The following is a 24,636-nucleotide window of genomic DNA, read 5'->3' as shown; positions in this document are numbered from 1 at the left end:
CATACTCATCCTTCCCAATTAAAAAAATTTCATTCTGAGGGATTCATTCTGAATCCCTTTCCAATTCATTCTGAGGCTAAAATCACCTGATACCAAATCAGACAAAGATGACCTAAGAAAACTATAGACCAATATACCTTAGGAATACACATGTAAAAATCCTCAACAAAATACTAGTAAACCAAATCCAATAACATATAAAAACACACAAAACCCTGACCTTCATGGAGTTTACATTTTAATGGGTGGAAATGGATTATAAACAACATAGGCATGTAAAATATATGGTACACTAGATGATACACACAAAATAGGAAAATAAAAAAAGGAAAAATGGGGGGTTACAATTTTAGCTAGGGAAGCCAGAGAAGGTCTCACTGAGGTGATATTTATGTCAAGAAGCAACAAATACCTGGGGAAAGAGAGTTCCAAGAAGAGGGAACAGCAAGGGCAAAGAGTAGATTAAATGAGGGGAAGAGTAGTACATGAGCATGAGGAGTATATGGGGGGGATCAGATTAAGGCTGATCAGCTGCCAATTATATCTAACAAAAGTTAATACAATAAAATTTCAATACATTGAAAGAATCTTGATAATCCATCTAGAGTTTATTATTAAGAAATCTAATATCTCAAGGGGCAGGGCTGTCAAGGAACATGAATAAAGGACCCATGGACAAAGGCAATGGTGGGGGAAGGATTCAATGTGGGAGGTGGGGATGGGTAGGGCGGGGAGAGTAATGAGGATAACTGTAATTGAATCACAATAAAAAAAAATCTAATCCGTAACAAAAACTGTTTCTACTTTCAATTTTCACTTATGAGAGATTTTAATAATAGTTTCCTTAAACAAGGACTATATTAAAGAAAAGTCCCACCTCACTCCTAAGGCAACTCCAAATTTTGCATAAAAACCACTGTATTAAATATCTCAAAATATATACTATGATATGACATTACAACTAATACTTCTAACTGCTTTCATTTCAAGAATCTGCTGAAAATATTCCACCAATCTTAAATGTATTTGCCTCTTCCCAAAGGAGCTAGAGAAACAAAAACTTCTGTTTCATGAATCTCAGAGGATTTAAATGTCAAAAGATCAACTGCTATACTTGAAGAGATTTGTTCAGAGTAAGAAAATATGGAATGTAAACCTTAAAACTAGTTGGGCTTTGTTTTTAAATCATCAGGATAGAGTTAATAGGTATGAACAAACAGTAAAATATTCAGATTAAAAACAAGGAAGGGGCCCTGGCTGGTGTGTCTCAGTGGACTGAATGCTGGCCTGTGAACCAAAGGGTTGTCAGTTGGATTCCCAGTCAGGACACATGGCTGAGTTGTGGGCCAGGTCCCCAGGATGGGGTGCATGAGAGGCAACCACACAGTGAGGTTTCTCTCCCCTCTTTCTCCCTCCCTTCCCTTCTCTCTAAAAATAGATAAAATCTTTTAAAAAACAAAAACAAAGAAGGGTACAGATCAAGCACTATATTATTAAAGCATTTTTTAATGATTAAGTAGTTAAATACTCTATGAGTTTATCTACCAGGGTGTTGAATTTACAAAAGTTTAAAAAACAAACTAGGCAGACCAGCAAAAAAAGAGGATCTGAAAAATAAAGGTAGTGTAAGGAGCCTCTGAGACAACTTCAAGCGTACCAATATGTGCATCATGGGGGTGCCATAATGAGAAGAAAGAGAGCAAACAATTGAAAACCTATGTGAAAAAATAATGAAAGAAAACTCTCCTAACTTGGTGAAGGATATAGACATACAAGTCCAGCAAGCACAGAGAATACCAAACAAGATAAATCCAAAGAGGCCCACACAAAGACATATCATAATTAAAAAGCAAATGTTGAAAACAAAGAATCTTAAAAGCAACAAAAGAAAAGGGAACTCTCCTAAGACTGTCAGCTGATTTCTGAACAGAAACTGCAGGCTAGAGGGGACTGGCAAGAAGTACTTAAAGTGATAAAAAGCAAGGACCTACAACCAAGATTACTCTACCCAGCAAAGCTCTCATTTAGAATCGAAGGACATATAAATTGCTTCCCAGACAAGAAAAAGCTAAAGGAGTTCATCATCATCATCAGACCAGTATTACATGAAATGTTAAAGGGTCTTCTTTAAGAATAGGGGAAAAAAAGATAAAAATATGAACAATAAAATGGCAACAAATACATAGCTATCAACAATTGAATCTTAAAAAAACAAAATAAATGAGGAAGCAGAAGAGAAAACGACTCGTAGAGGACATTTTGACAGTTGCCATACGAAGGGGGGTTAGGTGGATGGGTGAAAAAGGTGAAGGGATTAAGAAGTACAAATTGGTTGTTTCAGAATAGTCATGAAGGTGTATAAAGTACAGCATAGGGAATATAATCAATAATATTCTAGTAACTATGCATGGTGTCATATGGTTTGAGATTTATCAGGATGATCACTTAGTAGGTTATATAATGGCTAAGCACTGGGGTATACACCTGAAACTGATCTAATAGTGTATGTCAGTGGTGTCAAACTCATTTTCACCAGGGGCCACGTCAGCCTCATGGTTGCCTTCAAAAGGCTGAATGGAATTTTAGGACTGTATAAATGTAACTACTCCTTAACTAGGGGCAAGGAGCTCGGTGCTACCACTGGGTAGAAACAAGGTGGAGGGCCAGATTTGGCCTGCGGGCCTTGTGTTTGCCACCTGTGGTGTATGTCAACTGTAATTGAAAAATAAAAAATGATTTAAATTTTTTTTAAAAAGCTGGGTAATCTTATAAGGTAAAGTTCAGGCTGCTTGAAATCCAAAAACAAAATGAGATAAGTTTAGATTACTCCAAATGGTTCTCAAAGTGTGGTTCACAGACCCCTGTAAATCCACAAGACTCTTTCAGAAAGTATATGATGTCAAAACTGTTTTCATATGTATATCAAATCATTATGTTGTGTATACCTAAAAGTAATATAATGTCATATGTCAATTATACTCATTTTTTAAAAAATTCTGTTTTCATAATAGCACTAAAACACAACTTAGTACGCCTTTTTCACTGTGTTGACATTTGCATGGACGGACACATCTGCACTTCACAAAAGCAACAGGGGGCAGAACTGCTTGCACCTTAGCACAGATCAAAGGAGCCACACCAAATTATACTAGTCATATTCTTCACTGCCATGAACTCAGTTAAAAAAAAATAGATGCCAGTTTCACTTGGTAGATGAAGCAATAAAATTTATTAATTTTGTTAAATTTCAACTCTTGAGTAAATGTATTTTTAATATTCTGTGACAAAATGAGAAGTACAAACAAGGCACTTACGCTGCATACCAAAGTGTGATAGTTGGCTCAAAAGAGCACTTACACATCATTTGATATGTGAACTCAACTAGCCACTTTTTCCATTGAACGTGATCTTTACTTCAAAGAAAAGAGGGAGCTCAAAAGAGAGAACAGTAGCAGAAAGGGAATCAAAGAAGAGGACACAGGTAAAATATAAGATATATTTCCAACCCTCCAATAACTGATAGCACAGACTAGAAGACAACTCAGTTTAATATTATTAATATGACTGTCTTTTCAATGATTCTTCTTGTAATCTCAATTATCCTACTATGTTCTAGGAACTATGCTGACTACTAACTATTGAACTAAACCTGAAATATTAAACTTTTCTATTGTAAGAATCCACAGGGTTCTAGACCAATGTCTTAGATACTACTATGAGCAGCAGAACCCCAGACAGCAGTACATAGAAAAGTTAAATGCTCTGATTGAAGTTAGTAGCCAGAAGATCACTGTAGATCCACATACCCTATGAACTCACCTTATGTCTCCCCTTTACTTATTCTCAATAGTGATTCTTGTAGGCCCATTGATCTAATTCAGTCATTATTTTTTTTTCCAGGTTTCAGGTGATTTCTTCTTTTTCCTTCCACACATGCACACACACTATACCCTTCCATAACCCTTCCAGTGGGACTTTCATTTCTCTAATGCAGAGTCAAAGGAGATCAATGGGGCCCCTCTATCAAATTGCTTATTCTTTTTTACCCCAGTGATGTCTCTTATTTCTTTCCCTGTCTGATTACATTGCTAGTTCCTCTAAATATGGTGACAATGAACATTTTATATTGGACTTTAATGGGAATTATTTTAGTGTTTCACCATTAAGTTTGATATGCGTTTTATTATATGTATATAAGTAAAACAAGAGGCCAATAGCTCCTTAATGTTGTTGTTATTGTTCAATATTGGCCTATTCTTAATATATATTTTTATTTCTTTATTGTGGTAAAATATATATAACAAAAAAAATTAGTATTTTAAACATTTTTGCATGTATATCTCAGTGGCATTAAATATATTCACATTGTAGCCCTGGCCAGGTAGCTCATTTGGTTAGAACATTGTCCCAATATGCCCAGGTTGCAGGTTTGATCCCCAGTTAGAGAGCACATACAAGAATCAACCAATGAATGCATAAATAAGTAGAACAACATCAATGTCTGTCTGTCTGTCTCTCTTTCTCCACTCTTCTCTCTCAATCAATAAACTTTAAAAAATATATTCACATTGTGCAGCCATCAGCTCACCCATCTCCAAAACTTTTTCATCCTCCCAAACTGAGATCTGTATCCATTAAGACTAATTCCCCATTACCACCCCCAACCCCTGATAACCACTGTTCTATTTTCTGTCTCTATGAACTTGCCAATCATATTATTTCAGGAATGTCAAGTCCTGAAAGGCTGAGTGGCTTTATGAAGGTCATATAGCTAGCTGATTTCTGATTGATAAAAGTCAAAATATGCACTTAGAAAGAAAAGTGGTGGTCATTAGTAGCCAAATAGACTCACTTCATTTTCTTCTGCAATGTCTTTATTTGACAAAATCTCTCACTATCTTTTAGTGGAAAAAATGTAGAAATCTGGGTCATATATCAATGTAGTTAATGAATTCGTAACAGGCTAAATAGTGTTGACCATAAATACTTATCAATCTGAATGGCATAGAGCTTGATTCTTAATCTTCTATTTCGTTCAACATTTTTATTAATGATTTAGATGTGAGCTTTTATGGCACAATGATGAAATCTGTAGTATGAGAGGGAGAAAAGTGTGACAGCTGGTTCTGCTATATCAAAGAATCAATATTCAACAAGTTCAAATCAAATTAGAATAATGAACTAAATCTAACACGATGCTTTAAGCAATATATGTTTCTACAGTTGTGTTCAGAAAGACCCAAACTACTGAATGACATGTTACAGGAAAAAAGTCATCAGGAAACGAGCTAATGTAATCTCAGGCTGCACCATTAGAAATGTCCAAATTGGGGATGGGATGGCGGGGGAGTGGATTACACAATCCAAGTTGTACTGATCAGTAACACAATTCATCTAACTCATCATTCACTGAGCATCTACTATATGTCAGATCACATCTGAAATACTGTTTTTAGTTCCAGTTCCAAACACAAGATTAATTTCACATCTTAACAAACAACATTTCCAACAGAAAATAGCCAAGAAAGTTAAGATGTCTAGAAGTTTTTACTTATAAAGGATAAAAGCAATTTAGGAAAATTTAATCCACAGATAATTATAATAATAATTAACATTTACTTGTCACTTTCTATGTGTGGCAATCATGTAAGCATGTCCCTTGTATCTCCCCACAAGAAAGAGATAGAGCTATTCAACTGCTAGGTGAGAACAGAGACTTCTGGTCAAGATGGAGGCATAGGTAAACATGCTTTGCCTCCTTGCGCAACCACAGAAAGAATTACAACTAAACCCCACAACAAATAACACCCAGAACTGTCAGAAAACTGAACTGCATGGAGTCCAAGGATTTAAATAAGCCACATTCATCCCGATGGGCAGGAGAGGCAGAGACACAGACACGGGTGGAGGTGTGGAGAATCCGTGTGGTGCCGAGAGGCAGCAGTGGCGGCAGAGCAGGCAGTCCCACATTCACGTGTGGTGGATAAGATCAGGGATACCTCGGGAGCAAGCGATCCCAGCCTCATTCCAGACTGCATAACCCAGGGTTCCAGTGCCAAGTGCCAAGAAGATAAATCCTCATAACTTCTGGCTGTAAAAAGCAGTGGGGGTTGGGGCAGCAGAAGAAACTGCCAGATTTTCAGGAGATTCTGCTTAGAGAGTCTGCACAATTTAGAACATAAGCAGACCCAGCCCCTCTGGAATTTAGCACCAGGGCAACAGCTGGAAGGGCACCAACTGCATACAGGGAATAAGTGAAGTGACTAGGAACAGGGAGAGTACAGGGCAACTGTCCAGAAGCCAGGTGGCAGCATTGCCCCCTCTCCAAACCCTCCCCACACACAGAGCCACAAAGCAGTGAAGGGGGTTGCCCCACCCTGACCATTACCTAAGGCTCCATCCCACACAATTTACAGGTGTGTTTTCTACAATAGGTCATGCTACTAAGGCAGGAAGTCAAACCAGCTCTACCTAACACACAGAAACAAGCACAGGGAGGGTGCCAAATTGAGGCATCATAATTAAAATGTCAAAAGTTAAAAGATGAAGAGAGAATCTTAAAAGCAGCAAGAGAAAAGCAGAGAGTTACCCACAAAGGAGTTCCAATAAGACTGTCAGCTGATTTCTCAAAAGAAACTCTGTAGGCAAGAAGGGGCTGGCAAGAAGTATTCAAAGTGATGAAAAGCAAGGACCTACAACCTAGATTACTCTATCCAGCAAAGCTATCATTTAGAATAGAGGGCAGATAAAGGGCTTCCCAGACAAGGTAAAGCTAAAGGAGTTTATCATCACCAAGCCCTTATTACATGAAATGTTAAAGGGACTTATTTTTTTAAAAAGATAAAAACTATGAACATTAAAATGGCTATAAATTCACAACTATCAGCAACTGAATGTAAAAACACAAACTAAGCAAACAACCAGAATAGGAACAGAATCATAGATATGGAGGTCATTTGGAGGGTTATCAGCTAGAAGGGGGAAGGGGAGAATGGGGGAAAAGGTGTGGGGAATAAGAAGCATAATTAGTAGGTACAAAATAGACAGGAGGAAGTTAAGAATAGTGTAGGAAATGGAGAAGCCAAAGTACTTATATGCACAACCCATGGACATGAACTAAGGGGCTGGGGGATTGCTGGAGAGAATGGGGGTACCAGGTGGAGAGGGGCAAAGGAGGAAAATTGGGAATACTGTAATAGTGTAATCAATAAAATATATTAAAAAATAAGGTGAGAGTAATTATTCTACGTAATTTTAGAGAGCAAAACAACAAAGATAGATATGAGAGAAAAGCAAATTTTGGGCTAAATATAAAAGCTGTTTTCTAATAATTAGCAGTAACCAACAATAGAATGAGGTCCTTCAGGAAGTAAGCAGGGCCTATCACTTAAGGGTGAGGCATTATAAAACAGATAAAAGTTGGCATCAGTAAAAGGTACAAAGTATTATGTGGTAGAAAAGGGTTCCACAGCCAGTAAGTTTGGGTGATATACTGCTGAAGAAGTTTCTTTACTTTTACTCCTCCATTTTTAAAATACTAATGGGTATTTGCAAATCTCTACCTGACGGATATAGCAGTATACTAAAACTTATTTGATTAAAAAACATTTCCTTCCTCCTGGTGTAGAATGATTTCTTCCCAAAGTCAAGATTCACTGATGCAGGGACTCCAGAAGAAGCTAATAAGGACAATTTTCTAGCTGTTTAACAATTTTCCAGCCAGTAAAGATATCATCTGTCTATCAACATTAGCACCTCCAATATCTCAAAGGTGGGAAGGCTACGTAAAAGTTTTTTCACTAAAATACATCTCATGCTTTTTTAAGGCAAAACGTGCCCTCTTTTGCTTTATCAACAATAATTGGTCCCCATTTTAATTACTGAATTCTTACTTTATAAGTAATATTAAAGCTGTATTCCAAGTGTGCTCCTGGTGACCGGGCTACTTTCATATAGCACAGCTCCACATACACTGTTTCTCAAACACATACACACTTATCACAAAAAAGGGCAAAAGGGGCTTATGGGTAGAAAAAGAAGACACCTCAGTCATGAGATATTCATGAGGCTAATTTCCACAGTTTCCATGTTTTGATTCAGAAATATATTTCCTTTGTTTCAGGGAAAATTTTTATACAAATTATAATCCCTCAGTCTTGGCTCCCCTATCTTCCTTAGCCACCACCCACAGCCCACTGCTACCCTTCCCACCTCCATTCTGTTACTTCATTAATGACATTTACTCACCATTGTCTAGAGTTGTCTACATGTCATCTATCTTTTCATTCAGTTCTTCTTTAGAAACATTGAATAGAATATTAAATGTGGAAGGGGACTTAACATCTAGTCCATCACTCATTTTCAGATCAGAGAAAGGAGGTCCAGATATCAGTTATTATATTTTTCTACTAATAGCAAAGCAGGCATTTTTACCTGCTTCAAAAATACCAACATATGGCATATTTTACTGCAATAATTTTTTTTTAAAAACCGTACATGAAAAAGCTAAAGTTCCCAAGATACACACACACATACACACACACACACACACACACACCTTTTTCTTACACAAAATGCTACATGCTAGTGGTATACTTCCAAGGCAAATATCCACCAAAGTCAATCAACTAATTTTATGCTCTCCCAATATGAATATATTCTCATGCACTATGGAAAATCCTAACATAAAACAAATAAAGAACACGTGGGGCAGGTTCACATGATGAAAAAGAGTGTGGGTTTTATAGCCAGAGATGTATGGTTTGGCTTAGGAAAGTCAAAACTCACAGTTCTTTCAGCTGTAAAACAGGCATAATCATATGGATATTATAGGGCCCTTTTAAGAACTAGAAATAGCACATGTAACACATCTAGCAGAAGGTGGCACACTATTGACAATGCTTTTATACTACGTAAGTAATACAAGGTAAAAAAGCAACCAAGGAGAACTTCATCAACCTGGAGTCTTAGAAGAACTGTATACGAAGCATGCAGAAACAGGAGTAAGGAATGATCAGACTGGAACCAAATCGTGAAGAGCAGTTTCAACCTTATTGTTTAGACACTGAGCAGAAATTTCTAACAGTGACCTCATAATGATCTCAAAAACAATTTACTTCAGCTACTAATTAAAAAAAAAAACAAACAAAAAACCTATGGGCAGTTATAACATCACCAGAATCACAAAAAGGTCAGATGATGTATTTTGAAGTTTCAAGGTTTTTCTCAAACTCAAAGTGTTTTATTTTAATTACTTTTTGGGGGTTGTTTTTCAGGTTAAATTAAAAGTGAAAAATGGAGACTAAAGTTTATATAAACCCTGACAAAATGTTTTCAAAAAATTTTGATACTGCTTACTTTTTATTTTAATAAAGGGAATTTTGAGATGGCTCTGATGTGCTTTGAAATAATAAAAAAAAACATACCATTTACTCTTTATTCATTTTAATAAAAGGAATTCTGGCAGATAAACTACCAAACCTTAATCTGAGGTTAGAAAAGAACCATGTTATAAATAGAAATGCATACCTTTACATTAATCCCAGCAAAAAGACTCCAAAAACTGCTGTTTTTGTAACTTTCTATAGAAATTATGGCTTCCAAAGCAAATACAAGATTGTATAACAAATCAGTGGAAGCCCTTCAGCTCACTCAGTTCAAAGTCACCATTAAAGGATCAAATGGTGATCAAATCAAGTGGAAAAATACTGTGGGTGAGCCACTGTATATAAAATGAAGGTCCCAAACTTGCATTTTGTTTACTCAGTGTTCCCTGCAGTACTTACTATTCTGAAATAACTTTAGAAACATTAGCAAGTCATTCATTACTTACTTTGAACTATGTCCTACAAAAACCTCATACCCTGATTGGAAAACTTTAATACCTTGACTGGAAACACACTTATACTACATATAAGAATAAAGAGTAGCCTGGCCAGTGTGGCTCAGTTGGTTGGAGTGTCGTCGGGTTTCGGCTTCAATTCCAGGTCAGGGCACATGCCCAAATTGCAGGTTCGGTCCCCCGTCAGCATGTGTTCGGGGAGCAACCAATTGATGTTTCTCTCTCCCTCTGTATCTCCCTTCCTCTGTCTGTAATCAATGGATATATCCTTGGGTAAGGATTAAAAATAAAAATAAAACAAAAAAAAGAATAAAAAGCAATGACTGATCTTTATGTATGTAGGATTATATATCATGGACATGTAATGGCAATCCTTAAAACCTACCAGTCCTGAATGCTTAGAAACGTTAATAGCTACATATGCAACTGGGCTCTAACTTTTTAGAAGTGTCTTAGCAGTTAAAGGAAAGCTAAAACTAAGGCTTACAATTGCCTCTTGTTAGGCAATATTCTTAGAATACAATCTTTCAGAGTTGAAGCCCCCACACCACTATTCCCATCACCACACAACATGGTTAACCAGTTCCATCACGTGCTGGTTATGAAGGATGCTTATGAATATTATTTGACAATAAAAAGAAATGAAGTACTGATACATGCTGCAACAAGGACAAATCCTTAAAACATTATGCTAAATAAAAGAAGCCAGTAATGAATTGTGATTCCATTTATATGAAATGTCCAGAATAGATATGCAAATCCATAGAGGCAGAAAGTACATTAGTGGTTGCTAAGGACTGGGAAAATTGCAGGGGGAATGGGGAGTGACTGCTAATGGGTATGGGTTTCTTTTTGGAGTGATGAAAATATCTAAAATTAGTGATGATGTCTGCACAATTCTGTGATTAACAGCCCTTGAACTATATACTGTAAATGTGTAAATTGTGTGGCATGTGAATTATATCTCAATAAAGCTACTAAAAAACAAAATACAGACTTACCTAATACTCTAAACTTAATTGAAATACATGTAATTCTTCACTGCACATTTTACAGCCTCTCTACAGTTAATATTATTTCAAACTGCCAGAAGAAACCAAGGCTGAATATACTCAACTTGCCCTAATTTATGAAAAATTCTAGACTCGTCTTATCATTTTCTTCAATCTTATTTTCTAAGGCTCCTCCCTTCAAAGGTAATAAATTTCCATTTAAATGTAATTAATTTTTTTAAATCTAAGGCATAGATTTACTACTTCTGTGTTATCATTTTTCTTTATTTTTTATCCTTACGTGAGGACATTTTTTCATTGCTTTTTTATTTTTTTAACACATTATTTTTTTAATATTTTATTTATTTATTACTTAGGAGAGGGGAAGTGAGGGAGAAAGAGAGGGGAGAGAAACATAGAAGTGAGAGAGAAATATGAATTGGTTGCCTTTAGCACATGCCCCAACCAGGGACCAGGCCCTACCAGAATTGAACTGATGACCTTTCACTTTGCTTCAGGATGCCCAACCAACTGAGCCAGACTGGTCAGGGCTTTATTGCTTTTTTAGAGAAAGAGGGAGGGAGAGGGAGAGAGAAAGATGGATGTGAGAGAGAAACATTGATTGGTTCCCTCCAGTACACACCCTGATCAGAAATTGAACCCACAACCTTTCTGTGTACGGGAAGATGTTCCAACCAAGTGAGCCACATTGGCCAGGGTATTTTTTAAAAATATGCAACAATCCTGCCCATGCACCAAAACTTTGCAGGTTAGATCCCTGGTCGGAGGGCATACAGGAGACAACCAATTGATGTTTCTCTCTCTCTCTCTCTCTTACTTTCTCTCTCTCTAAAATCAGAAACATATCCTTGGGTGAGGATTTTTTTAATGCAATAAAACTACCATAATAGATATTAACAAACATCTCCTTAAGGATATATTATCATAACTAATAAAAAGAGAAATGATGACAAATCATTATAGAATTTCCAACTAAAGAAATTATTATAGTCACAAGTCTAGGTTCATATAAAAATGTTTTAAGCTTAAAGCAAATGTATGCTAATCATCAGAGAGATGCAAATTAAAACTACAATGAGATACCACCTCACACCTGCCAGAATGGCTGCTACCATCAGTAAATCAAAAAAACAGCAAGTACTGGCAAGGATGTCCATAAAAGGGAACCCTAGTACACTGCTGGTGGGAATGCAGACTGGTGAAGCCACTATGGAAAACAGTACAGAGTTTTCTCAAAAAATTAAAAAATGGAACTGCCATTCAACCATTTGACCCAGTGATCCCACTTCTGGGAATATATCCTAAGAATCCTGAAACATTGATCAGGAAGAATATACGTATCCCTATGTTCATATCAGCATCATTTACAATAGCCAAGATCTGGAAACAGCCCAAGTGCCCATCAATAGATGAGTGGATAAAAAAAAAATGTGGTACATTTACACAATGGAATTCTATGTGGCTGTAAAAAGGAAGGAACTCTTAACCTCTGAGACAGTATGGATGGACCTGGAGATTATTATGTAAAGTAAAATAAGCCAGTCAGGGAAGGACAAATACCATATGATTTAATGAACAAAATAAACTGACAAACAAAACAGGCCCAGAGGCATGGATACATGAACAGACTGACAGATCTTTGATGGAAGAGAGTGGGGGGACTGGAAGAGATTAGCCAAAGAACATATATGCATATATGCATAACCCATGGATACAGACAACACTGTGGTAAAGGTGGAGGGGAGCTTCATGGAGGCAGGGGGGCAAAGAGGGATAAAATGGGGGACATCCGTGTCAACAATAAAAAAATCACTGATAAGGTAGATCAAATGGTATTACACTGTTCTTTTAATTTGCACTTTTGTTTACCAGTGAGTTACAAAAAACACCTTTTATATATATTTGCTGACCAAAAAACAAACAAACAAACAAACAAAACCCCAGCCCTGGCCAGTATGGCTAAGTTGGTTGGAGCATCATCCCAAAACCAAAAGGTTGTGCGTTCAATTCCCAGTCAGGGTTCATACCTAGGTTGTGGGTTCCATCCCTGGTCCAGGCGTTTGCAGGAGGCAATCAATTCATGCTTCTCTCTCACATCAATATCTCTCTCTCTCTCACTCTGTCTCTCTCTCCTTCCCTTCCTCCTTCTCTTCGTCCCTCCCTCCCTCCCTCTCTAAAATCAATAAATATATCCTTGGGCAATGATTAAAAATAATAAAAAAATAAAGCTTCGTAATATAAAATCCTTAATGCCTTAAGATCCCCATTAACACTTACTAAGGTCTCCTTTTCCCTTGCCCAGTATGAATTCAATGTCTTTTCTTAATTTCTTAATGTGTCCATAGAGATTTCCTCATCTTTACCTTATTTTATCAAAGCTCTCAAAAAGTACCTCCTAAGTACAACACATTATATACTGTTCTAATTTTTCCAATAGTTCAGTTCTATAAAGGGGCTATTTACAATAATTCAAAAGAAAAAATGTTAAGTACTACTGAATTTGTACAATAGGAAATATTTTATAAACAGCATTTTCAATTATTTTATTTAAAAATGTATTGAATATTATAAAGTATAAGGTTAGTAGCATCTACTAACTACACAATTAAAATAATAACTACTGACACTTTGGTTCCTCCTTAATTTAGAAATCTCTAATACTTTAAAATTGTTCATATTGATTTTATTTCCTAGTGGTAAATTGTATAAATAATTAATGATCTTTCAAGCTCTTTCAAACAGAAGTAAACGAGAAGTATTATTTTCCACTTCCAGAGTAACAATGACTTACTGGGGCTGCTGGGACTGATTTATAGCTCTGATTTACACATTATATCATTTAATCCTTACAATAATCCTATAAGGTGGGTATTATCAGCTACATTTTGTAGAAGAGAAAATTGAGGCTTAAAGTGGGTAGGAAACTTGTCCAGGGTTATATAGATTATCAGAAAAGACTGAAACCCATCTGACAGGTTGTAAAATATAGCTGTAATCCATAGCAGTTTGTAAGGAAAAGTCTGCTTTTTAAGATTTTATTTATTTATTTTTAGAGAGAGGACAAGGGAGGGAGAAAAACAGGGAAAGAAACATAGATCAGTTGCCTCTTATATGTGCCCCTATCCAGGGACTGAACCCACAACCCAAGCATGTGCCCTGACTGATAATCGAATCAGGGACCTTCCACTTTGCAGGACAACACCCAATAACTGAGCCACAGTGGTCTAGTCGGAAAAGTCTGTTTTACAGATTCTTCAGTTCTTAAATAATGTAAGTTTACTAATTGATATCATTTTTTGAAAACTAAGTATATGACTATTTCTATTCAGTAACTACAGCTTCCATCAATTATTATATACTAAAATGTGGCTCTACAGCAGGTGAGATACACATAAGCAAAAGTAAAGATCATGTAAAACTCAGAAAATGAGTAATTTGTAATAAGTATACCCTATACACAAGGAATAGCTAATTTTTAGCTAAAAATGAAATGGAAAATATGTGTAGTAAGTTAAGATCAAAATTGTTTCCTATCAAAAATTTGAAATAATTCCAAAAGGAGACTCATTCTCTAAAAAAATGAAAGCTACCAAGTTTTAAGTCACATAAATTTCAATACCTGGCTTTTGTTTTTTCCAAAAGGAGGAATGAAAATGAATAGTTATTGAGCAACTTCTATGTGACAGTGAGTTAATTGCTTTTGATTACTTTTATCTCATGGAACTTGTTCCCAGTGGGAGGTGCTATTACTCCAGTAATACTTAAGAAAACTCAAGCTCTAAACATCTCATTGCTCTAAGAGCTGTAGTAAGAATTGCTGCCCACATCTGATTCCATACTCTGCATCGAATCATGCGATTAACCATAAAACACACCGCACATACACACACACACATCATCCCTTTAGGAACATAAGAATTTAAGTTGAAATCCAAGCAATTACTGTATTTTTTTTAAAAAAGCTTTGTGCCTTTGCAACTAATCTCTGTCGAGCAGTTAACAGGTACCAAATAAAAGTTTACTGAATGAAATGAACAGCCGTAACTTAGCAACAGAGGAAGAAATGGGATCATCTTCACTCATTCTATCTTTCTAAAGGCGTTAATATAAAACTATCACTTACCAGGCAATGTATACAATTACCTCTGAATTGTATAAATTCAAAATAAGACAATGAATCAGGAAGTGGAATAGGAAGGAAAGACCACGTATAAAAATTATTGCCCTGGCTGGTGTGGCTCCATGGATTGAGTGTTGGCCTGTGAACCAGGGTGTCGAGGGTTCCATTCCCAGTCAGGGCACATGCCTGGGTTGTGGGCCAGGTCCCCAGTAGGGGGCGCTTGAGAGGCAACCACACATTGCTGTTTCCTTCCCTTTCCCTCTCTAAAAATATGTAAATAAAATCTTTAAAAAAAATTATTATTCTTAAGGCAAGCTACTGAATTAAACATAAGAAGCCTTAAAGAGAGATCTAGCATGTTCCACTCAATCACAAAACTTGTCTGACCCTGCCTTTTCACAGTTAACTAAGTATGTCCTGCTTCCACAATTAGCTAGTTGCTAGCAGAGACCTTGTCATTATTGTGTTTCTCGAACACCAAAGAAAGCACCTGGAACTTAATTTTATAACTATCTTTAATAGGTTACAAAATTTTTCAGATATATCTACCTCGAGAGTTTTGCAAGATAAGTATAACTGCATTTTACAATGACATTGAGGTCCAAGGAGATTAAGTACCAAGATAAGTGGCCAGGTATCCTTTTATAACACAATTACCACTAAAGGCTCTCAAATGTTTGTTGATTGAATCAGCTGTCCTTCAAAATATCATTTTTCTAAGATTAAAACACCATTATCTGTTGCTATCACAAATGACTATATTGCCACTTAAGAATGACTGAAGGTTTTGCTGGAAAACAGATACTGTACCTTCACTCAGCCTGCCAAAGTTAGTTACCTTTAAACTTATTATATCAATGATTTTAAAACTTTGGTAGCACTAAGAGGGGAACTGGGTAAGAATGAAGATCCTTGGGCCACCGTCATCCCTAGAAATTCTGATTCAAGGGGCCAGGATATGCGTATTTTAATAAGCACCCTGAGCTGATTTTAATGTTGGTAGTCTTTAGGGACACTGAAAAAAATTGGGTTGGATTTTTTAAAACCTAAGTTAATCTACCAAAAAATTTTTAATCAAGCCAATTTTTTACAATCATAAATATTTAAGCAAAATCTTACAAAAACAATACAAGGCTACTGCATCTAACAGGATAGGTCCTCAAAAACATTTACCACACCATATCTCCCTAGATCTCTGGAGCTTCTCATGATGCACAGGTGGTTAAGTAAGGGGTCTTTTAGGTAGGTAGTTTTTTACCCATGTTATTCTGTTTTAAATGACGTATTCAACTGTGATTGCAATGTAATTTAGTAAAACATTTTTATAGGTCTTAAAATGACTGAAAGTTAAACAGTAAAATGGATAGTCAGTTAACTTTGAACCTAATACATAGAAATAATAATTTAAAAATCACCAACAGTATTAGCCCATTTCAAACTTTAAATGACCATAAAAATGTACCTTGAGATTATAGGTGACCTTTCCCCCATTATTAAATATTTATGGAGATTCTGTACTTTCCAAGGTTTCTACAATAAGTATATTTGTTTATAAAAGTTTAAAAGTACTTATCAATCCTACAACCTTAACTTACATAACAGGAAAACAAAAATAACTTGTAACCTCACTTATCATAAACCAAAAATACCTATAAGCCTGACTTAGGTATCAAAGGTTAATCACTAATCACTAACTTTTCTATTACATTTATATCAGAACAAACCATTTAACTTCTAAAATTTAGACTATGTCCCATTTCCATTAGGTATCTGTTATGAGGCTAGTTAGCACGACTTTTAAAATCCTCTCGTCATCCATTCTATGGATCTATTTAGATAGAACATTTGTGTACCGAGAAGTGAGGCATTAAAATACATTTATTGGGGGAAGTCGGGGTAACAGACCTTTGTAAATATATATATATATATATACACACACACATATATATACGAATAATTGTGAGCATTCATCTAGAAACATCGTAAAGCTGGGGTAGAGCTTTCTCCAAAGGCAGACCATGCTTCGAGGCAAAATGTAATAGAAGAAGGCAGGACTGAGCTACGGCAGGTGATGAAATTCCACCTCAAATAAGACGCAAAAGGTTCTTTTCAACCCAGCAGGTCCGTGAACGGCACTCGGAGGGTACCAGGGGCTTTCGGGGCCCATCACTTCCAGCACTCCAGTTCCCACCCTGCCCTGCCGCCCTTCCCCCAGGGACTCTGCGGGACTCGGTGTGGGGCGCGGAGAAGCCGAGGCCGTTTGCAAACAGGCGTCCTCGGCATCCCTCCGGGATGAACGTGCGGGGCCGGGGATAAAGGCAGCGCTCCGCCGGGGGCCAATCCGGAGGGCGCCAGCGGCCCCGCCAGCCCCCTCGCTCCACACCCCGGGCGGCGCCGGAACCGAGGCCGGGGCAAGGGCTTCTCGGTGGCGCGGGGCCTAGTCGCCCCCCACGAGCCTCCAAGCCTCCCGGGGGGCACGGGGGACAAGGGCTGAGGCCCCGGTGCCGCGGGGTGGAGGAGGCTGCCGCAGCGGCCGGGACTCCCCGTCCGTCCGGCTGGAAGGCTGCCGCCGGGGCCCTCCGCGGAGGCCGAAGGCCAGCGAGCACGGGACCGCGCCGCGTCACACTCACCTCGAGCCGCAGCCGCCGTTGCCTCAGCATGGCCCGGGGGGGTCGTCCCTGAGCTGCCAGCCTCCTCCGGAGGGCACCGGCGAAGCCCCAGGCGCCGCCGCGAAGCCTCCCACTCCCGAAGGGGCTGTGGTTACCGCTGCTGCTGAGGCCCGGCACCCTCCGAGCCGCATCGAGCTCCTGGGCCGCCGCAGCCGAGCGGATCCCAGAGGAGCTCCGCCGAGCCGGGCCGGGCGCGCGCGGCTGCGGTGGGACAGCCGAGGTGCCGCAGGCGGGGATCCTCAGCGAAGCCTCCAGCGTCGCCTTGGCCGCTCCCGCCGCCGGTGCCGCTGGGCCACAGCGCCCCCTGGACCTCACGCCGGGCTACGACGCGAGGACTGCGGCGGCCGCCCGGGCGCGAGCCGCAGGGAGGGCCAGCGAGCGCGGTGTGGGGAAGGCGGGGGCGGCGCGCGCCCGGGCGGCCCACTGCTCGCGGTCCGCCCCAGAAGGCGCCTCCCTGGAGACGGAAAGCCCTAGGTCCCCAGGGCAGTGGCTGCTCCGCCACCTCCCCCTAGTCCTCAGACCCCGCGCACCTTTGCACCTCTCTTCGGGAAGTACAACTACGTTCCTGCGACTCGGACCCTCACCTGCAAGTAGGAGTGCGGGGGAATCGCTTCGTTTTTCTCTCTCGTGATTCGAGGGGGCATTCCTTCTAATTCCTTCAGTGTGTCTGGGTGTAAGAAGAGTGACCCAGCGCCAACCTTTTTACACACACACAATCTTCACCCAACACAGATGAAGAAATTGCCTTTGACCTTAACTTTTTGGGGATCTACTGTGCAGATCGTTACAGAAATTTCCTACAGATACCAAACCTTAACCCCTAAAGCCTCCCCCAAAATAGAAAAAAAAATCGAGCAAAACAAGAGAATAGCCAACGGGTTGTCCTGAAATTCATAAACGACTTAAAGGTAAGGAAAGAACCATCCATGTTTTCTAACTAAACCCCTCCCTACCCCACCTCTACTCTTCCACGCCCCCACCCCTGCCAAATCCCAGGTAAGGCTCTGAAGGAAGGAAATTGTTATATAATGGGGATGTAGAATCATTCTGTTCACAGTACCCCGTGTTCGACCCCACTCAAACTCTGGGTGCAAACATCAGAACCCAAAACAAAAGAAACAAAGACTGTCAAAGGGAAGTAGGGAAAAGAAGTCTCCAAATCCTCTTGTCCCCAAATTTTCAAATACATTCTTTTATCGTAGAGTAGTATGGTAAAATGAGCACGAATTTTGGTGGCATACAGAGTCTGATACTACCAATTCCAGCTCTGCCATGTTTAGCTCTATGACCCTAGGCAAGGGAAATATTTCTGAAGCTCCGTTTTCTAATGCCTGCCTTGCTAGTTGTTGTGAAGACGAGCTAATTTACGTAAGCTAGGAACTGGCGGATAGAAGGTACTCAAATATTACAATTCTTGTTGGTTCCAAAACACCCTCTCAGTCTTTCTTAGAATCAAGATTGTTCCCACCTGCTTTTGTTCTTTCTCTCTCAATCTGTGTGTGTGTGTATGTAAATGTATTCTTATCAAAAGATGGGTGCATTATTCTTCATCATCCTTGGTCTGGCTAAAATTTTCCCAAATTTCAGTTACGGAGTGATACAACATCCGTCCACTGAAGAGTAATAGAATTTATTACACTGGATCCTATGACGGTCTGCTACATACATAGCAGATGTCAGTATAGAACCAGTATATTTTTCCATTTTTAAAAATTTATAAGGCAGCCTCACTTTACCTTGCATTATGTCCCAATAATAATAAATCTTTTTAAAAGATTTTATTTATTTTTAGAGAGAGGAGAAAGGAGGGAGAAAAACATCAATGTGTGAGAGAAACATTGATCCGCTGTCCCTCACTCACCCCAATTCAGGCATGTACCACTACCTGGCATTGAACCAGCAACCTTTCAGTTTGTAGGACAACGCTTAACCCACTGAGCCACACCAGTCAGAGCAATAATAACAAATCTTAATGAGAAAATTATATAAAGTCACCAGGAGCTTTCAAAGAATAATTGAGAAGCCATCTTAGAGATATTATAACCTTCCAATCAATGAAAGCTCTCCCTGTACAATCCTAAGTGTGCCTGCCCCACCTATATATTCTGCGTCACATTACAAAAAAAAAAAAAAAATCACTATCCCCTTTTTATACCCGGAGAAACTGGTGCTTGGAGGGAAACTATGATTCAGCCTCACAACGACTCTATGAATTAAGTACCATACTACCACCATTTTACATGTGAAATGCATCCAACCTAAGGAAAAGCTGAAAGTAAACCCTGAGATTCCTTTGGTCTCCCATCTGATCCCCTAACAGTCCTTTCTGCAATATTTAGAAAATGCTATAAGAGAAAGTTACTGTCGCTAAAAATTTTCAATCTGGAGCAACAGGCCCTTTAACTTAGATCAGTTTGACAACCTAACGTTACCACCGTGCTTTCCAAGCCTAGTTCACTACCACCAGGAAATCTGCGTTTGTGTCGGAATAATCATGCTACCCAGGGTGTAGCTAAGACATGATGGTGATTCATTTGTTCCCAGGACCAGTTTCCTCTTGTTTCACACTTTCTCCCCTTCTATTCAGATTGTTTCTGAAAGAGGCTGGCTTTTATCATCAGTACCTCCTCACTGATCATTCCATCATTTTGACTCTTTGTACCCAGTCTGCTCTGTGCTCCTGAAATGTCTCTCATCTGTTTTCCTCCTCTAATGTAAATCGCTTTTTCATTTTAACCTACCTTGACCTACTGTCAGTTGATTTGGTTATCCTACTCTCAGTTTTACATTGATTTCCACTGGATGGAATCTAATGACTCTAAAATATCAATATTCCCAACCTGGAAGACCTCCCCACTTTCATTTTTATACCATATACATTCACCCTATAGAAAGCTAGTATTCTAAGAATGGTTTCTTCAACAACGATAAAATTTTTAAAATGGGGGAAAAAAGAAAAAAAAGAATGGTTTCTTCAAGAGAATTTAAGCTGTAGCACCCCAAACAAAATTTTCTTTGCTGTTCAACATTTGTTCTTTAAAATTCAGGCCTTTTGTCAGTTAAAACTGTTAAAAAAAAAATCAGGCCAAAAAGATATCCATTTCCTGGCTTGGTAAATGGCATAGGAGTCATACTTAACTCTTGTGTCTCTGTCCTGGAAAATTGGTGAACAAGCCTGATAATTTCTACTTCTTGCTTTTATCGAATATCTATCCAACTCCACTGGCACCCCTTTTGGTCTAGGCTATATGCTCAACAAATTACAGGTGCACTGAATGAAAAGAAGGAAGGAAGAGAGGGAGAAAGGAGGGATGAATGAATATATTCCTGTTTAAGAGCGCATACCGTATCAAAGGTTGTATAAAAGGAGGCACAAAACCTCATCCATACTCCCTATAATCCTTGTACTTCCCAATTTATAAGTACTCATGATTGTACTGTCAACATCTGTTTACTTGTATGTCTCACCTATCACTATTTGATTTATCTGTGTTCCCACAACCAGTCTCAGCACAGAGTACACCTCAGGGAGTGTTAAACCAAACCAAACTGTGGCTTAGCCTGATGTGCATCAAGCCAGGGCATTCCACCCACTTAGTTACTTTTTTAGGCCTTTCATGTTAACTTTCAGGTCCCACCAAAGAATAAGACTCCTCTTCAACAGGCCCTGCAGCCTAGAACTGACCCCCAGCCTGCTGCTGCCACCTATGGTCTCCCACACCCCCCTGCAGTCACCAGCCATAGCCAAAAGTCAAACCCAGAGTTCACAGTCTGTTACTAAAAATGTTAAGTCCTGGAGCAAGCTAGAAGTCATTAAAGCAGCACAAACTGAAAAAGGAAATTGGGGATGTTTGGTAGTGTATTACCATTCATTTGAGCCATTTAAAAAAAAGAACAAAACAATTTCCATTTTAGGAATTTAGCATAAGGATGTAGTGAAATATGTGAACAAAGATATATGCAAAATGTTTCTTATATATTTCACTGTGAGTTTATAACAAAAATGTAAGGAGAACCTGAAATAAATGAATTACAGTACCTTCACACAAGAAACATTATGCATCCATTAACAATTGTCTTTTTAAAACATTTTAAATGACATTGAAAACTGCTCATGATTCATATCAAATTAAGAAAAAATAAATTTAAATAAAATACATTTAAGAACACTTAAAAATTTTTAAAAAGAAAAAAATAATTTTAAGTAAAGAAAGACTGTTGTATGATCCCAAGTATCTTTTTATATATGTATTTTAAAATATAATAGTTAGAAGGAAATGGTGCAAAATGCATGTTTGCAGGAATTTTTTGACTTTTTATTTTGAAATAATTTCAGATTTAAAGAAAAGTTGCAAAAAATACTACCAAAAAATCCCATATACAGAGGCGGGCAAAGGTAGGTTTACTGTGCCATTGTGACATTCTTTTGAATTAATAGAGATATTGTAATAATCATAACCTGCATGTCTTTTTCCATATGAACAACTGTAAACCTACTTTTGCCCACTGCTGTATCGTTCACCCATGTCTAACCACATTTGCTTTAGTGTTCTCTTTCTTGTTTGTGCATGCATGTGCTCTCATTCCCGCTCTTTTTCTGTCTCTATGGAGAGACAGATATATAAAGGAACTGTGGTAATTATTTTCTGATCTATTGATCCCTAAATATTTTAGTCTTTCCTCAAGAGGAGTACAAATATCACAGAACAATTATCAACATAAAAAACTTAATATTGATACATTACTGTGATTTAATTTATAATCTTATTTAAATTTAGCCAATTGACCCACTAATATTCTGGGTTTTTAAAGTTTTTTATTTATTTATTTATTTATTTATTTATTTATTTTAGAGTGAGGGGAAGGGAGGGAGAAAGAGAGGGAGAAAAGCATCAATGTGTGGTTGCCTCTTGTGTGCCACCCACTGGGGACCTGGCCTGAAACCCAGGCCCTGACTGGGAATCAAACCAGTGACCCTCTGGTTCGAAGGCTGGCACTGAATCCACTGAGCCACACCAGCCAGGGCTGACCCACTAATATTCTTTATAAAAAAAGAAAATAATTTTTTCTGGCCGAGAATCCAGTGCAGGATCACACATTATAATTAATTGTCAAATCTCTTTAATTTTCTTTAATCTGGAACAGTTTCTCAGTCTTTGTCTTTCATGACCTTGACATTTTTAAAGAATATAGGCAATTTATTTTGTAAAATATCCCTCAATTTGAGTTTGGCTGATGTTTCTTCATTATTAGATTCAGGTTATGCATTCTTGGCAGGAATACTTCAAAACTGATGTTGTCTCCTTCTAAATGCGTCATGTCAGGAGCCATGTGATACCAGTATGTCCCATCAGTGGTGACAGCAGCTTTGTTCAGTTAATTAATTAAGGCAATATTTGCCAGGTTTATTCAGTATAAAGTAATTATTTTATTCTTTATAATTAATAAATATTTTGTGGGGAGATTATTTGAGACTACCCACAAGTCCTAACATTCATTGATAATTCTTGCTTGAAACAATTGTTACTATAATGGTTGCCAAATGGTAATTTTCTAATTCCATTATCATCATTCCTTATACATTTTTTTCTTTTCCTAGTGTATGAGGGAGCTTTTAGCTCCTACTCTATTTATTCATTTTTTAATTTGTTGATTTATATTCTAATGAACTTGTCAATTTTTATTTTATTCTATGAATTATATAATCATTACCATCATTATTTATTTTGATGCATAAATTGTTTTAGATTTAGCTGGGTTTTATGTTCTTTCATCACCTTTCCATCCTTTTTTTTTAACTTAAAAAAATTATTTATATATTTTTAAAGAGAGGGGAAGGGAGGGGGAAAGAAAGGGAGAGAAACAGCAAAGAGTGGTTGCCTCTTACATGCTCCCTACTGGGGACGTGGCCTGCAACACAGGCACGTGCCCTGACTGGAAATTGAACTGGCGACCCTTTTGGTTCACAGGTTGGCACTCAATCCACTAAGCCACACCAGCCAGGGCTCTCCGTCATTTTTCAAGCATTTCCCTTACCTTCCAGCACTACATCTCAAGCTTACCTTATGCTTTCCTATCCTCAGCTCTGGAATCACCCATTTCCCCTAAAAGATCTGGTTCCATTTAGTGGAGAATGGTATTAAAAACCAAGATCTGGATGGTAGGTGTGCTCATTGCCACCAAGGTACCATTGCTCCCAGGCTCTGTAAGTAAGTAGAGCTAGAAAATACACACAACACACACACCAATTTTTACTTGAACATCATTTTTATTTTATTTTATTTATTTATTTTTAGAGAGGGGGGAAGAGAAGGAGAAAGAGGAGGAGAGAACTATCAATGTGTGGTTGCTTCCTCATGTCCCATACTGGGGACCTGGCCTGAAACCCAGGCATGTGCCCTGACTGGGAATCAAACTGGCGACCCTCTGGTTCGCAGCCCACACTCAATCCACTGAGCTACACCAGCCAAGGCATCATTTTTATTTTAAAGGACAATAGGTAAATTCTGGTTATTCATTTGGATTTGGGAACTTGACAGACATTTTCTAGCAAATAAACAAACTGAGCCTGTCACTTCAAGAAAAACAACTAACAGTATTTATTGCCAATGATGAAATTCAAGTTTTCAGGTAAATATTAGAATTTTGAAAAACTTGTATTCACTGCCATGAATTTGACAGCTTCACAAACTTTTCTGAAAAGATGGATGATATTAACAAATGTTGTAGTGTTCTTTTAATGTTTTATACTGAAATGTGTCAACATTAGGTAGATCTGCATAACTCTGTCAACTAGTATTTTATCAAATGGCCAATGCATGATGTTATAAAAATACATATGGGTATAATATCCCTTTAAATTGTAGTACAGATTAAAGGATTTTAATGGAACAGAGCACACAAATTTACTGATAGGGTTTCAGATTCCACATTGCAACTAACCTTTAAGAAATTACAATTTATGCCCTAGCCGGGTAGCTCAGTTGATTAGAG

General features: G+C 38.2%; 1 protein-coding gene across 1 annotated transcript in view; it reads right to left on the bottom strand.

The window, feature by feature from the left end:
• The window catches only part of ZFYVE9 (zinc finger FYVE-type containing 9), a 127,000-nt gene extending 109,030 nt beyond the window's left edge, over positions 1–17,970 (bottom strand). The window contains exon 1 of the mRNA XM_024571035.4: positions 17,605–17,970. The gene's annotated coding sequence lies outside the window, so the exon portion shown is untranslated. The remainder of the gene's footprint in view (positions 1–17,604) is intronic.
• Positions 17,971–24,636: the final 6,666 nt, after the last annotated feature.

The sequence above is a fragment of the Desmodus rotundus genome, chromosome 3 (genome assembly GCF_022682495.2).
Source record: "Desmodus rotundus isolate HL8 chromosome 3, HLdesRot8A.1, whole genome shotgun sequence".
Classification (NCBI taxonomy): Eukaryota; Metazoa; Chordata; class Mammalia; order Chiroptera; family Phyllostomidae; genus Desmodus; species Desmodus rotundus.
Note: the sequence above shows the minus strand (reverse complement) of the source record. Positions and strands in the feature narration are given on the sequence as shown.